Source organism: Ochotona curzoniae, unplaced genomic scaffold, assembly GCF_017591425.1.
Source record: "Ochotona curzoniae isolate NIBS_2020 unplaced genomic scaffold, NIBS_Ocur_1.0 contig_4645, whole genome shotgun sequence".
Taxonomy (NCBI): Eukaryota; Metazoa; Chordata; class Mammalia; order Lagomorpha; family Ochotonidae; genus Ochotona; species Ochotona curzoniae.
Window position 1 is genome coordinate 957227 of NW_024466353.1, and position 16192 is coordinate 973418.

The 16192-nt window shown below is 42.2% G+C and overlaps 1 protein-coding gene and 1 pseudogene across 4 annotated transcripts in view; both read right to left on the reverse strand.

Annotated features, from left to right (window-relative positions):
* The window catches only part of ITPR2 (inositol 1,4,5-trisphosphate receptor type 2), a 400740-nt gene that overhangs the window by 17811 nt on the left and 366737 nt on the right, over nt 1-16192 (reverse strand). The gene's annotated exons all lie outside the window — the stretch shown is intronic.
* On the reverse strand, nt 8974-9123 carry LOC121161167 (annotated as a pseudogene).

The window sequence follows — 16192 nt, forward strand, 5'->3', positions numbered from 1 at the left end:
AAAGTCTGTGTCTATGCAATGAACTGTCCTTTGGAAGCCTTGTCCTTAGGGTCGTTTATCACGTTGTGCTAACCTGGGACCTGAAACTCAGACCACAGATGTCTACCCTGGGGTCTGGTTTGTGGCTTCAATATGCTGTCTGACAACCTGTGCTTACTTTGCTTCCAAGCTGAAACAAGGCTTTACCAACAGGATTTACTCGGCTGTACAATTCATCACTAGGACTGGGAAAATGATGGTCTTGCTAATATCACTCATCAGGCAGATGTGAGAGTATTATGTTTTTTCTTACTACTAGGATTTTAATATAGTTTAATATATTTAATATAATCTCCATATGGCCATTATGAATGTTTAAAGGCCACTGTAATCATCATCCCAAATACAGTAATCTGTTTGTTTGTTTGTTTGTTTGTAACTAGGGTAAATATTCAGAATCCAAAACAGTGTTAGATATTTAGCTATTAGATGTTGACTAGGAAATCTCCTTCTCTCTGTGAAATCTGTCTTACCAATAAAAATAAATAAATCTTTAAAGAAGTTGATTAGGAGGAATCTGGTGTGATGGCTCAGTGGCTATATCCTTACCTTGCAAGTGCCAGGATCCCATATGGGCACTAGTCCATGTCCTGGCTGCTCTACTTCCCATCCAGTTCCCTGCTTGTGGCCTGGGAAAGCAGCAGAGGATGGCCTAAAGCCTTGGGACCCTGCACCCATAGGAGACCAGAAAGAAACTCCTGGCTCCTGGTTTCAGATCAGCTCAGCTCTGTCCTTTGCAGCCACTTGCGGAGTGAACCAGTGGATAGAAGATCTGTCTGTCTCCCCTTCTCTCCATAAATCTGGTTTGCTTTTCCGAAAAAAAAAAAATCTTTAAAAAAAGAGTTGACCAGGAAATTATGTTATTCATTGGAATGTTAGCAACACCTACATAATATTTTTTAAAATATTTGATTGATTTGATTCCAAGCTATATATATAAGTTTCTACATCATAGAAGATTAAGTGTAACTGCCTCATAACTTTTTAAATTGGATGGATAATGTGAAGAAGATGTGGTAATACAATTGCATGGTGCAGCTTATATTATTTTATATTGTTCATAATTATCAACTACTTCAGTAACCTCAGAGGATCCTTCAGGCTAATGTGGTATATAAAAACACACACAACTAGATTATTTGCTATTCATTTCAAAAATATTATCACCTAAATACATTTTCACTAAATTTCCAGTATTTCTTCAAGTACACTGAAAACATGAATCGATTTTCAGCACAAAAATACCTTTATATGCAACATTTCAATAGCATGTGATTAGTGTATAAAGTGAGGTGGTTATTATTTTGTATGTTATATTAAGCGCATTTAGAAATCTTTTTTCTACTGACTACCATGCTATTACACAGTGAAATTACATGAGATGAAAGCAGCTGGAACAACGTGTTATATAAACTTTTTGCCCACTGATTAACGTCCACTTGAGTGAAAAAAAATTGTTATTTCCTGGTACACAGTTAACATCAGCTTATTGAGTAGAATTCTATTGTCAAGAAGACACATATGATCAATGTTACAGGGTCTTTCTGAAATACTCAGCTTCCAAGCGGCTGTGTTTCCAGGCTTCAAGCTGGGACCCACAGAGCTACAGCTCCATGATGCACAGCGGATGTCATGCAGCCGCCCAGCCCCGCACAGCCTGTGGAGCAGTCTGACAGCTGGCACGGCTCTGTCCAGGACCCCCCTCAGAGCCAGCCCCTTGTAATTTACCTCTAGCCCGAGCTTCATATTGAACTCCGAACTATAGGGAAGCATTATTTACCAAAAATAAAACCACTCACATAACTCTCTGGGGCCTAGATGCCACCAGAATATTCTAGAAAACCACAACTTTCCCTCTGTTCCTGATGTCATACACACTGAAGGACCACTCTGATGTTTGCCTTGGTGCCTGTAACAAGCACAGCAAGCACTGGAAACGTGCATGCAGGCAGATGTGTCCACAATCTCCCCCACTGCTGCTCTCAGCCACTGATGGCTCACAACCACACTGTGCCCACGTCTCTCCCCCACCAGACCACCTTCTCTGATACAGTGCTGCTAGGATTCCCTCAACACATGCAGCATCTGGCACTCTATTCCAATATCATCGCTTTCTAATCTCTCAAAACCTTTTGGTTTCCTGGGATGACATTAAACCCCAAGTGACCACAATGACTGGCGCTGTGCCAATTCGAAGCCAGGAGCCAGGAGCTCTTGTGGGTCTCCCACGTGGGCGCAGGGTCCCAAGGCTTTGGTCTATCCTCGACTGCTTTCCCAGGCCACAAGTAGGGAGCTGGGTGGGAAGTGGGGCTGCTGGGATTAAAACTTTCGCCCATATGAGATCCTGGTACGTTCAAGGTGAGGACTTTAGTCACTAGACCACTGCGCTGGGCCCCCTTGTCACCTTTTTTTGCAGCGTATTTGAAAGAAGATGTAGGACAAACAATAGGGACCCTACTGGTGGTGGATCTTGGTTCCCTGGACGGGACATTCCTGAGCTGGGCCAGAAGGCTGGAAGAGTTCTTTGCACCTGACTATTCTCTCAGTCTGTTAACTATCATCTCACTGCTTCCCTGCCCTTGGCTTGCGGGCATAAGCCCTAATTAGACAAGAAAGGGAAAATACTTTCAGCTTTCTGAGGAGGATATCGTTAATGACACGATTGAAATGGCATTTTTCAATCACTTGATATTCCTAATCTCTTGTTATTCTGTCATACACGCTGTAAAGGGAAGTCCTAAGTGCTCCTAAGACACAAGAGAGAAAGCAGGCTGTTCCAGCTTATCCAGTGTCACCTACAAAGTGAGGAGGCTCAGAACTGAACGATGGACTTGATTTGTAGGTCCTATGGCTGTTTCCCTGGCGATCATGAGGTATCTATATTCTTTTCATCATCTTATCTTAGACAACAGCCCTGCCAATGGCTCTATGTAAAGAGATGCCTCCAGGACACAACTCACGATAAAGAAAATGACACAGAAATAATGACAGCTCAAGGAGAAACTGTCTTCTGAAACAAAGAAATCCCCAACAGTTCATCAATCAATGCAACAGACACCTCCAAAGGCAACTCTGTCAATCAGGAGGAAGGCAGTGAGCTGGCAAGCAGTGGAGCCAGAGGCGGCAGAACCAACTTGCACTGGTTTGTATGCTGCAGGAACGCTGGGGTAGGCTCAGCACATACTTCAGAGAAGATAAAATAAGAGCAGGAGTGATAATAAATTAGAATAAAAAATGTAAAGGGTCAGGTGCTATTGTGTTGACATGTATTATTATTTTATTTAAAAGTGTTTATATATATAACGGGGGTGGCATTGTGGTGCAGCAGGTAAAGTTGCTGCCTGTTATGCCAGCACACAATATGAGTTTGTGTCCCAGATGCTCCACGTTCCACGTGGCTCCCTGCTAGTGGCCTGGGAAAAGCAGTGGAGGTTGAACCAAACATTTGGGCCCCTGCATCCACATGCAGATCCAAGCAGAAGCTGGGGAGTCAATCTGCAGACAGAAGATATTTCCCACTGTAGCTACATTAAATAAGTAAGCAAACCAATAAATAGACAAATCAATTTCTTTTTTTTTTTTTTTTTTTTTTTAAAGATTTATTTTTATTATTTTTCATTGGAAAGGCGGATATACAGAGAGGAGAGACAGAGAGGAAGATCTTCCATCCGATGATTCACTCCCCAAGTGAGCCGCAACGGGCCGATACTATGCCGATCCGAAGCCAGGAGCCTCTTCCGGGTCTCCCACGCGGGTGCAGGGTCCCAAAGCTTTGGGCCGTCCTCAACTGCTTTCCCAGGCCACAGGCAGGGAGCTGGAAGGGAAGCGGGGCTGCCGGGATTAGAACCGGCGCCCATATGGGATCCCGGGCGTGCAAGGCGAGGACTTAACCACTTGCGCCACCGCGCCGGGCCCGACAAATCAATTTCTAAAGTGACCATAATGTCCTGGTTACTTCCCTGCTGTATTTTGCCCTGCAGAAGTCATGGTAAGTCAATTGTAGATGTTATAAGTTGCTTGCATACTAGAATACAGACATCATGAGGGGAGGGATTTTTCCGTTTTATTTTTTCTTTTTCTGGAACATATGTCTACAGCAATGCCCGCCACAAAGAGCATAATACATGGTTGGTAATGAATCACTAAATGAATAGACTGTTACAACGATCCCAACATGGTTATTACTGAAGTGATTCCTGAGGTTACAGTGTTAGCAAGTGGAAAGGCCTGGATGAACTTTCAAGATACAAGCTCTCTTGCCTGAATCTTGATGAGGCCCCATGAGGTCTGTCTCAGCGTTGACCTCTAACCCTTCCTTGCACATTCTACTGACTCCCTTTGCTCCCAGCTTCTGCTCATTAAACAACCTCTTGGCTCCACTGACCGGCCATTATGCATATCTATTCTGTTTGCAAATGATCACTTCGCTTGCAGAATCAAAGCTAGGAAACCAATGCATAAGCATTCTTAGTCCCGCCTCTGCCTCCCGATTCTCGCTGGTGTGTTCCTACACCTTTGCTTCTGTGTACACTGACCATTCAAGGATGTGAGTCTGCATGGGTCAGTGCTGGTCGCTTTTGGAGACCTGAGAGCGCCTGCCTGGAGTACTGTCCCCAGAGAACACTGGGTGATTTGTAGTTTGGTCTTCTCAGGTGGTAACCTTCCACTCTGGGCGAAGCATGTTAGGACTGCAGCCTGTGGTATAACTTAGGAGTCACAGTGAGGGACATGGATTGTGTACCGTACACTGACATCACACGGACTCGGGCAAGACTGCAAACACAAACCGGGTGCCTTTATTTTAGGGTTTCTGTGTGAGGTTTAGCTGGAATCTGGAAGTAGGTTAGGCCATGTTCACACCTGAACCTGTAGGACTTCAGGGAAGGAAAACGAACAATGCCAGGACAATAAAAATTTAATTTTAAGCTTAGCAATTTCTCAAGCCTGGGCACCAAAATTCTTATTATACATGATCCCTGGGCATTGTATGTCCCCGAGCACACAGGATTCCAGAAGTAGCTCCTGCAACTTTAATGACAGGAATCGTGTCTTCCTGAAACTAATTTTCTCCCATGACATATTGTATTCCCAGACTCAAGACACAGATCAGTATTTTCATTAAGTGCACCTGACCTAACAGAAACACTCACTTGTTCATGCTCATTTACTGCTATGTATGGGAGCTTATACTTTCTAATTCCTCACATGTAATTTAAAAGTCAAGGAGAGTTTTTTAAAAAGGCGTTTTCTATGGTGAACAAACTGCAGATAGTAAAATCTAAAGAAAAAAGGGAAATAAAAGATTAACCTATCGCTGAAGGGTCTAAGTAGGATGCTTGGTGAAGGAAGGCAATGGTAAACGCTGAGAGCAGCAGATGGTCAGGCAAAAAGCCAGTGAGAGTTCGAGGTGACTAACTCCACTGAGTATAAAAGGAGGAAACCGTGTACAAGACACAGAGATACTCAAGAGTAGGAAAGGGGGTGTCCGATGTAAATACAGATTCTAGGCAAAGTCTAAGGGAGAACCCCAACCCATGTCTTAACACCAGTGAATGTACAAGGAGCAAACTTACACAAGTACTGGTGCCACAGTTGGAGCTGGCATGGAGACCATTGCTGATGGGAACGTTTTTAAGTATTTGGGCAGTATTCTTGCATATTGTCAGATCTACCATGAAAAACTCTAAATTATTTGAAGCTAGAAGATAGAAACAACACCTAAGATTTTTCTAAAAGGACAGTAGGAGAGAGCTCTATTTTTACACCAACCCTCTGTGGTCGGCTGTCTTTTCCCCCCAAGAGAGAGCTCTATTTTAAAATCATCACCAGCTAAGGGGTCCTCTCCACTCGTTGACAGTCTGCACTGACCACGCAACACATCCTTTCTCTACAGGAGTTGTTCTTTCCATGAAATGGTCAAGCCAATTGTCCTGGTTCTTTTGGCAAATTGTAAAGGTGTGGTCCATATACCCGAGACAATGTAGCTTCTGGTAGTTAATAGCCACAGGAGAGAGAAATCAGAAAACGCAACCAAACTGCAACCAAGCAATGAAGGGCAGGCAGCATGAGCTTTAGCTATACTTTGCCTTCCCTGTGCACCTTTTAGCAAAGCTTTTGTTAGCAAGTCTTGTCGTTCACTAGTTTGGGATTTTGATGCTTATAAGTTATCCATTTCACAAAAGTGGTTTCAGATTATATTTTTTGTTCTCATTAGCAGAGGTGTCTTTATCAGAAATCACTCAACTATATTTCCGTCTGCCCCATCTTCAAAATAAAAGACTTTCCATGGTTGCTTATGTTGGGCCAATTTGAAGATGAACTATCACACTTATCCCCACTGTTGTTTTTTTGATTTCCTTTACCTTAAGAAAATTAAAAAAGAATGTGAGAACTATTAAATTTTAGTATTTTATGTACTTGAAAGGCAGACAGGCAAAGAGATCTCCCTTCTGCTATTTCACTCCTTAAATGGTCACAATAGCTGGGGCTGGGACAGGCTGAAATCCGGTGCTGAAAACTTAATCGTGGTCTTCCAAATCGGTAGCCAATAGCTAGCCACCTGAGCCATTGCTTGCTGCCTCCTAGGGAACACAACAGCAAGCAGCTGGATCAGAAGCAGAGCCGGACTTGCAACCCTCTGGGGGTAGGATACACTCCCCAGCCCAATAGTAATATAACTGCCATACAGAAGGGAAACACCCAGACTACACGCTTAAAAGACAGTATTCCTCCTCTTGTTGGTAAAAGCCTGTTGACCTCCACTGCAGGAAGAACTCCAACACATGATCTGGGAGGATGTCCTTGGCTTGCCTGACCCCTTCTAAGAATAAAACAGTAAAAGCAATCTGTGAGCCAGAATTGTGGTGCAGGAAATTAAGCAGTTCCCTGTGGTATGGCATACCATGTGGAAACGCTGCTCCGCTTCCAATTCAGCTCCATGCCAATCTGCCTGAGAAGGCGGCAGAGGACGGCCCCTGACAGCCACATGGGAGACTCAGGTGGAGTTCGCAGCTGGCTGTTGGGGCCATGGGAGGAGGAAACCAGCAGATGGAGGAGCTCTCTTGCTCACTTGATCACTCTGCCATTGAAATGAATAAAAATAACAACTTTTCTAAAAAGCCAGATGCCAAAAGTTCTAAAAACCATAAGGAAAGTAAAGTTACTTTCCATTTCCCTGTTAATTTGGGAAGAATAAGTTTTCTGGTTCTGCTGAAAAGCATAATGATTTCTTGTTTCACAGTGAACTGATGAGAATATTAGAGGATTACCTGGTCCTGTAGAAAATCATCCACCTGCTATGTGAACTTGAATTGATTTTGAAAAAATGACAGTTACCTGTGCACTTTGAAAAAACGTTCAAAATCTCACCTTCTCCCACATTCTCCAACAGTAATGCTGCTCTTAATTGACTGAATTCTGTAGTGGCTTCTGCTACATATATCTCCTCTATCTCCATCTCCATTTCCATCTATATAAATAGATTGGATCTGTTCAATTCACAACCTTAGCTATATACTTTGATCTCCGAAGGCCTTCTGAGGCATTGTATAAAATACTCCAACAAAGATTATTGTTGGAATATTAAAAGATTTCATGATGCAAAAATATACCAATGTCATTGAAAATGAACTAAATGACTCTTTCCATATACATTTTAGCCATCTTCTCAACAAATTTGTTCAAGAAATATGATACAGAACAAGCATTTTGTCCCATCAATGGAATTGCAAACCTGATTTCTTTCTCTATAGCTCACCTGTATCCTGTATACTCTGTTTTCTCCTTTATTAAAGATGACAAAATCTAAGCTTCTATTATATTCCCAAGCTCCTAAATACCAAAAGAGGCGTGTAAAAATGAAGTGGAGGAAGAGTAAGATTTCATGAAATAGGCTTGTAAACAATTATAAAGGTCTGACAAAGCCTCAATGCAGATAGGAAAAATGAAGGCCAACAGTGAAGTCGTGTGAGAAGATAGCTGGCAATAGAGCCAAAATAAGAGATAAACTTGGAACAAACAGGACTGGGCAGAATGAGTAAATTAGTCTGGCAAAACTTCCTATCTTAGTATGATTTGAACAGGTCACATAATTTACATGCTACCAGATGCAGAGGTTGTATTCATGCTTGTGGGTCCATGTTTCTGTCACATCTAATTCTTTTTAGACAGTGAAACTCATGGCATTTCACTAATGGCATAAACTTCTCTTCCTTACGCAGTAGTTATGAGAAAGAGAGAGAAGAGACTGCTGACATGAATTGTTTATCTGACTCAGGATTCAGATCAGAGGCGGCAGATCAGTCATACCGGTTATGTCCTGCACTGTGAAACCTCTTAACACCGCAGAATAAGAAAAAACCTTGTTTCAGGCAGGCAAGCCCACTGCTATCTTCAAGGCTGGTAGATGACTCCTCTCAGCCTGTGGTTTCCAACCACCATCCTGACTTGTGGTTTTGATGAAAACACACAGAATATTAGAGCCTGGAGGGTCTCTTGATAGACTGAATTTCATCTCCTTGCTTTTCATAAAAGGAAGTAAGAGAAAGTGAACTAATTTGGCTCAGTTCTCACCATTTCTTAATTTTTAACGTAGTGCTCCACATTGAAAAAGTTGGTATACTTATCAGAGGTTCCACTTGACCATGTATAGAGCTATAGACATCGGAAGAGAGCTTTCCTAACTGGAGGTCTTTGATGAAAACTGTTGAAATGTTAAGGTAGAGAATATGCCTTTTTCTTTTTTTTAAACAAAGCCAATGATACAAAAGCCCAGCCAATTCTTCAGGTCACACAGGCTAAGAAGTAATCAGATAGTATTGTATATTTTTGCTCAACTTATCATCTACCTCATTCAGAAGCTAATTCACTGAATCCATCCCTACTTCTTGCTCACTTGGTTGTTCACATGTCCACTCACTCAGTGGCTGTTCATTAGCTCCTGTAGGCACTTGCCTCGGCTCTCAGTCCTGGCGATGCAACAAAGAGCAAGGCAGAGTGTTGTCCCAAAGCAGACTACATTCCAATTAGCAATAATCGCGCCTTGGATAAACCTCATTGGCTACGATACTGCCACTGCGCAAAGCTGCCAAAGCAGACTACATTCCAACAAGGGAGACACACAGGCAACACAGTGTTGGGTTGCGATATGTTTGGGGGAAACAAAGATAAAGGGGCAGGGAATTTAAAAAAATGACACAGTAGGGGAGAAGAACCCACAGTAGGGTTCTTGAAACAGGAACCACACAGAGTCTGTGTTGCTGACATTGGAATGGAGGCATACAGGACTTGAAAGAAGTCCTGCAGGCTGGGAGAAGGGCCCTCAGGTGGAAAAAGGCTTGCCATATTATCAGGGTCACAAGGAGTCTATCAACAGGAGGGGAGGAGACAGGGCAGCAAGTGATTGGGTTTGCAGGGCTGGAGAGAGTTTAGGGAACAGTCAGTAGGGGGCAAACACAGAAGCACAAGGACCAGCTTCATGGCACCTGCAGCAGCCTACACAAGAGCTGAGGGTTATGTGGGAATATAGCAGCAAGCTTAGGAACAAGTGAGTCAAAATCTACTGTATTGTATATTGTAACATGACAAATTATGTCAGAGTAGATGTTCTATTTTAGAGAAATCCAAGAATGAGGCATGCAATAAAAATATCAGGAAACACATTTATAGAAGGGACTGCATCTATGTACAAATAGACTTTGGTGTTCCTCCTGATTCTAGGGGTGGAGGCAGACTTAAAAATTCTTATTAGTTACTCCTCACTAGGGTATTGAAGATTTCTCTGCACAACCCTCCTAAAACCTTTCTTCACCTAAACTGTTGACACATGTCTTGTTAGAGTTATAAGCCAGTCTAGACTACCTGAAAAAAAAGTCAGGTTCAGCAAAATTATGCTTCAACACTATAAAATGCTAACTATTATAATGAAAATAGACACGAGGCAGCTGAACAGTAATCTATAGCCATTTTAAGATGTATAGAACCCAGTTGTATATAAACTAAAATTGAAATGTCAATGAAGTAGTCACAGGATGTGGTTAAGAACTTGCATTTTTTTTAACATATTGGTTACTCAATACTATGTCAATTAATTTCATAACGTTATAAATTGTTGCTGATGTTATGTTGGGGCTTTTAATTGATCGAGATGATACTCTGCCGGCTCTACCTTCAGACCAGAGAAGGTCTCCCTAACAAGCCGTTGAACTTATCTGGACAATAAGATGCTGGACTCTATGCTTGGTAGATGCTTGCAATGAAAGAATCTCAACTGAACTTGGACTGTGGTTATGCAACAAGGTGGAAGAATCTGCCATGGGGAGAGGGTTTGGGGAGGGGTTGGGGGAATCCCACTACTATAAAACTGTGTCAAATAATGCAATGTAATTAATAACAACAAAAAAAATTCTTGGAAGCTACAAATGACAGGACTGTCTCTGCTATTCATACTTCTCTTGGGTTACAATCAAGCTTAGGCTAAGGCACAGGACAACTCAGAAATGGCGGCTGGTCTCCAGAAAGGCCAACTATGCAACTGGAAAGGGTGAGCTTTGAGTCAACACAGCTCTGATGAGGGAATGGTGGGCAACTGGAGGCTGAGTTCAACGATGTAGCAAATGATTACATCAGACATGCCTATTTAAGGAAACTCCCCTAATAAACTACAAGATCAAAGTTTAGTGGAGCTTCCTGTGCAACTCAGCACATGGCTGTGCCAGGAGGTGGATGTGCCCTGGTTACAAGGGGAGGGAAGAGAAGCCCCATGCTCAAAACCCCATGTGTCTTTTCATTTGGCCCTTCTTGATCTGTAGCCTTTAAAATAAAACAGTAATGGGCAATACAAGGGAATTTCAAAAGGTCCTTGGAAAAATAGAACTAAAAGGTAAATTTATTTTAAGGAAAAACATTTTAAAACTCATGCATGCACAGGGCTTGGGCTTTAGTTGATGTTATCCTGGTTCGTTTTCAAACAGGCAGGGGTCAAGGGAACTCCTGCATTTTTAGCCATTTGGTCTGAAGTCTAGGGACTTGGGTGATATCCTAAGTGCCACGGGCAAATGAAGTAAGGGTACTTTCTCAGGGTCCTGTGCCCCCGTGAAGCAGATCAGTGTTCTCGGGTAGTTAGCTTTGCAACTGTGCGACTGTACTGGAGGCTGCTAACAACCCAGGTCACGGTCACTACAGAATGGACCTGGAGATAAATGCCCATCCACAGCCAGGTCCTGGTGGGAAGTGAGCATTTCAGTCCCTCTCTCAAGCAAAGCTGTGGTGCAATACTGCATGTTACAGGTGATCTGCCATGCTAAAAGATCTCTTCACCCATTTTCTCTCTCTCTCTTCCTTCCTTCCTTCCTTCCTTCCTTCCTTCCTTCCTTCCTTCCTTCCTTCCTTCCTTCCTTCCCGCCTTCTCCCTTTCCCCCCTTGTCTTTCTTTTTAGGTTATTTTCCCCATGGGGAACTTTCATTGAAGCATAAATGGTCCCAAAGTTTTAAAATTGCACATGTTTGGTGTGCTAAATGGGCAAACACACGTCTCCTGTATTAGATCTCAAGTTCCCACCTTCGGTTTTACTGAGCTTTCTTTCCTACACCCTTATTCTGCAATCTCCATGCACCAAGACGTCACTGTGCTGTGGGTGGGCTGTTGTAACCACACACAAAATGAGCTGGCAACCAAGTCACCGCTTCCATGCATGTTTGGCAGGGGAAAGGGGATAAACACTTGAATTGTCAGCAAAAGTATTTTTCAAGTCGAACTGAAAGCCAAACTTTAGCCTTCACTCTCCTAAATGTACTGTCGACAGTTTCTTCAATGTCTGTTTACTTACTTTTACCTAGAATCGGGAATTTGAAAACTGGTGATTGGAAGGATGGGAAAGATCAGTTATATCACTCAGTCATTCAACAGAAACTGGTTGAGATCCCTTCTGGCCCAGAGACAGCTCTGTGTCTCAGGGAAATAATGTCCAGCAGAGTCTAGAGTCCAGTTCTCAGGAAGACAAAACTAATATGTTCATGACTCACAGGTAAGTTATTTCAGGCAGTGACAGGGGCTTTGTGTTAAGTAGGCCCCGGGGCTTCTGCAGAGGGGCTGGCAGAGGAGGAGGACTGTCATTTCTCAAGATCAGCTTTCCAGGAAGAGGAAACCTCTTTGTCTGAGGCAGAACTGTCCCGAAGATCAGGGTGCCTGGGCACAGCAAGTGACAAGGGCAGGGCTGGGACCCAGCCACACCCATCTGCTCCCTGGGTGTAGGTCTTCCACAAACATGGCCACTCAAGCCCCATCCCTTCATTTTCTATTCCTCATCCTTCCATCACATTTTCCACCAATGTGGCTGTCACAGGTTTTACTTTCTCCAAGACTCTGGCTTCTTCACTGTAAACTATAGAACACTTTGTAAAAACTCCACTGAAGAAAAACAATTCTGCTGTTGAAGAGTTATCATTTGTTCTCTGCAGAATCATGCAGACACCCCTAAGCCATGAGCTCTACTCTGGAGCCCCAGGTGGGAGGGTCCATTTACTCCAACAATGGTCTCTTCCACCTGTTCAGGTGTTATCCAATCCGTATGACTGCATCTTATTTTCTCTTTCTCACATCAAGGATCCTTGAGAGAAGGGACTTTATTCCTTCTTTCTTTGTGCAACTGTGTGGTACCTGCCATTCCTGCAGGAACAGTAGGCACTAACATAGAGTTGTTGAATAAATAATAATTTCTTAAGCTCTGAAGATCCTCAAACTGTCATGAAGATACAACATTTACTATGTGTTTAATCTACACAAGAATCCTCTATACAAAGGTGTTGGCCCATTTTACATTTGGAGAAACTGGGGCACAGGAAGGTTAAATAATGCACCATGACTCCCCAAGTGTCCCAGCCCATCCTCGACCCACTATGCCACATAGTGTCTCACACACAGCACCATTTCCACTAGCCCCACGGCATCAGCCTGAGCTCTTCATTCTTGGTTCTTGGGCACAGAGGAGTTATAAATTAGAAGAGACTGAAGCAGTCATGATACTCTCAATTAAGAATAAACTTCACCACCCTCAGTATCATGAGTTATCTTCAGCATATGCTATCATTGTGTCTTTTGTCTTTTAAAATGTCATGATTCTCAGACTGGATTTAGCCATCCTATTTTACTTAGTCCAGTACTTCAGATAGGAATGGAAAGATAATAACAGTTATGGAGCAATATTCATGAGCACAGGGATAAACGTGATTTCTGTTGAATGTACACAGGAGTCCCAGGAAAGAGCAGTCATCTTCATTGCAGGTGAACCACACTCCCAGGGCTGAAAGAACTCACCCTCGATGCTATTGCTTTGAAACACTTTGATCTCTAAAGCTCATGAAAGTAGCAAGCACCACAACAATGACATTACATGACTAATCTCTGCAATGCGAGTGCTGAATCACTTTTATATAATTCAGCAATTATCTTCTTGCAGGGATTCCCTTAGATAAAATTAGTCCAAAAATCCTACGGAAATTAGCTTGCCTGATAACCTTGCTTAACACAAGTGTAGTATTTCAGCTTAATCGCCACCTTTAACTAATTACATCATAGTATGGCCCAGGCTTCACAAGACTATTAGACACCATTAGGCAGCAGCCATGTGGCTTCATGGTATACAGTTTTCATTCCCACAACTTACATTTTGATAACAACTGATACTCTCTGGAAAAAAGCCAGAGCTTCTGACTAAAATGTCTCAGTTTCAACAATGTGGACATTATTATTCCAAAAAGTCAACAGAGAACTGAACAAGATTTTACAGTAATGATTAGAACTGAGAAACAAGAATTTTCTTCAGCACAGCCTAGAGAAAGTTTTTATTAAGGTTATGAGAATCAGAGATGAGAATATGCCTTTAATTAGTTTAAAACAAATGATGGAATGGGCACCATTTCAACAAGGTTTCCAAGTGCTGAATAATCCAAGTCATTTTGCTATAAACACTTGGGTTTGCAGTATAATTCCACATTAAAATTATTCATTGATGTTGGGTCATGACACTGCCACAGACTAAATCTCTTCTAGGTTCACTGATTAAGTAAAACTCAAAATTCTCCTTCAGAGTCCTCTACTGAAATTATTTTTCTCATCTTGCTTATTTTGCTTTTGGATAAGCAAAACCTTGGCAAACACTTGACATTATCATTATTATTACCATTTTTATTATGATAAAATAACAATTTAGGTCTGTGCCCTTCTAAGTTCAAGAAGGTATTTCTTCTGACTGACCCACTCCATTTAATTTCCATTGGATAGCCTTGCCCAAATCCATGATGTTAACTTTCAAATGCACTCCAGTGGTGCATAAACCTCTTCATGATCATCTAGGAGGGTATTTCCAAAAGAACCTGGAAAGTTTAATTTGGTGCAAAAACATTTGAAATCTATGCTTAGTTTTTTTCCCTATGATTTGTATTCCCAGGAGGTCTTAATAGTACCCTTATGTATACTAGGCATGATTATATGCTCCCAGAACACTCCATTGAACAAAAGCAACTAAGATCTTATCTTGTGTTAATTTATCTTTTCTGGCGGGTTGTTCATTTTTATATTTCTCATCTGAATTCTAGACCGATGTTCTCAATTTCTTATTGGACCTATGCCCGGGCAAACCTCACTTTATTGTGCTGTTTGATTTGCTTTCATGAACGGAAGGTCTACAGCAGGCTGGCATGGAGACTGTCTATAGGTGTCATTTTCCGAAGATAGATCTCACACGGGGTCTGTATGTGACTTTTGGATATCTGCACAAATATTGCAAAGTATCTATTAGAGTAACTAATGATCAATGAGTTTTGATGTTACCACTGTAATACTGTCAGATTATCTTGATGCACACATACATGAGGGGGAACTTAAGTGTTATGGATGTTTCCAGTTTTGGTCTTTCTCCAGAAGGTCTTCTGCAGGGGTCCTGCTATTCCTCAACCTAACAACCATACAGTAGTCTGCAACTGCACAAGTGAAAGGAAATGTTGCATGGCTCACACATGCAACCAAAGGTTAGAAATGATCAAACTTGGCAAGAAAGGCATGCTGGAAGTAGGGAAAAGTCAGCAAGCCAGGACTCTCATGTCAGTTAGCCAACTTGTGAATGCAAAGGAAAAGTTCTTAAAACACATAAAAGTGCTTCTCCAGTGAATACTAATGATAAGAAGCTAAATAGTCTTATTGCTAATATGGGCTAAGTCTTAGTGGTCTGCATAGATGAAACCAGTCAAGATTTTGCCTTAAGTTGAATCCTAATACAAAGTGAGACACTACCTATCTTCAACTCTAGGAAGGTAGTACAAGGTGAAACAGCTGCCAAAGAAAAGTTTGAAGCTCACAGAGCCTTGCTCGCAAAGGAAAGAGGCTCTCCTCATAGCAGAGGCACAAATGAAGCAGTACATGCAATATATTAGCCAGAAGATCCAGCTAAGATTACTAGACGGCAACCCCATGGACCAACACATTTCCAAGGCAGATTCAACAGTCTTCTATGGGAATAAGATGTTATGCAAGGTTTCCATACTGACAGAGAAGTCGATGCCTGGCTCCAGAGGACAGGCTGGCTCCCAGAGTCAGGGATGATGCTGCTCTTGCCTTTAAGTCAAAGCCAACCTCGCTGACCATTCTGAAAATCCGAGGGCTTTTGTGAATTGTACATCTACCTTGCCCGTTCTCTGTAAATGCAACAATAAACCTGGGTGACAGCACATCTGTTCACAACACGGCTTACTGACTCTTTTAACCCACTGTCAAGACCTACTACTCCTTAAAAAAATTCTTTTCCAAGTATTACTGACACTGCACCTGGTCTCCTATGAACCCCATGAGATGTACAATGAGATCAGTGTTGTTTCCATGCCTGCTAACACAACACCCACAGATCAAGGTATACTTTGAGCTTTAAAGTTCTGTTATGTAAGAAATTCCTTTTGGAGAGCTCTTTACTTGCCGTAGTGATTCCTCTCATGGATATGAACAGAGAAAATTGGAAATCATCTGAAAAGGATTTTCCATGCTAGATACACTCCTGGCACATAATCTGCTTCATAGAGAAGGTCAGAATATCAAGATTAACACAAGTATAGAAGAAGCTGACTCCAACCCTCCTGGATGACTTTGAGGAGCTTTGCAACTTCTGTGG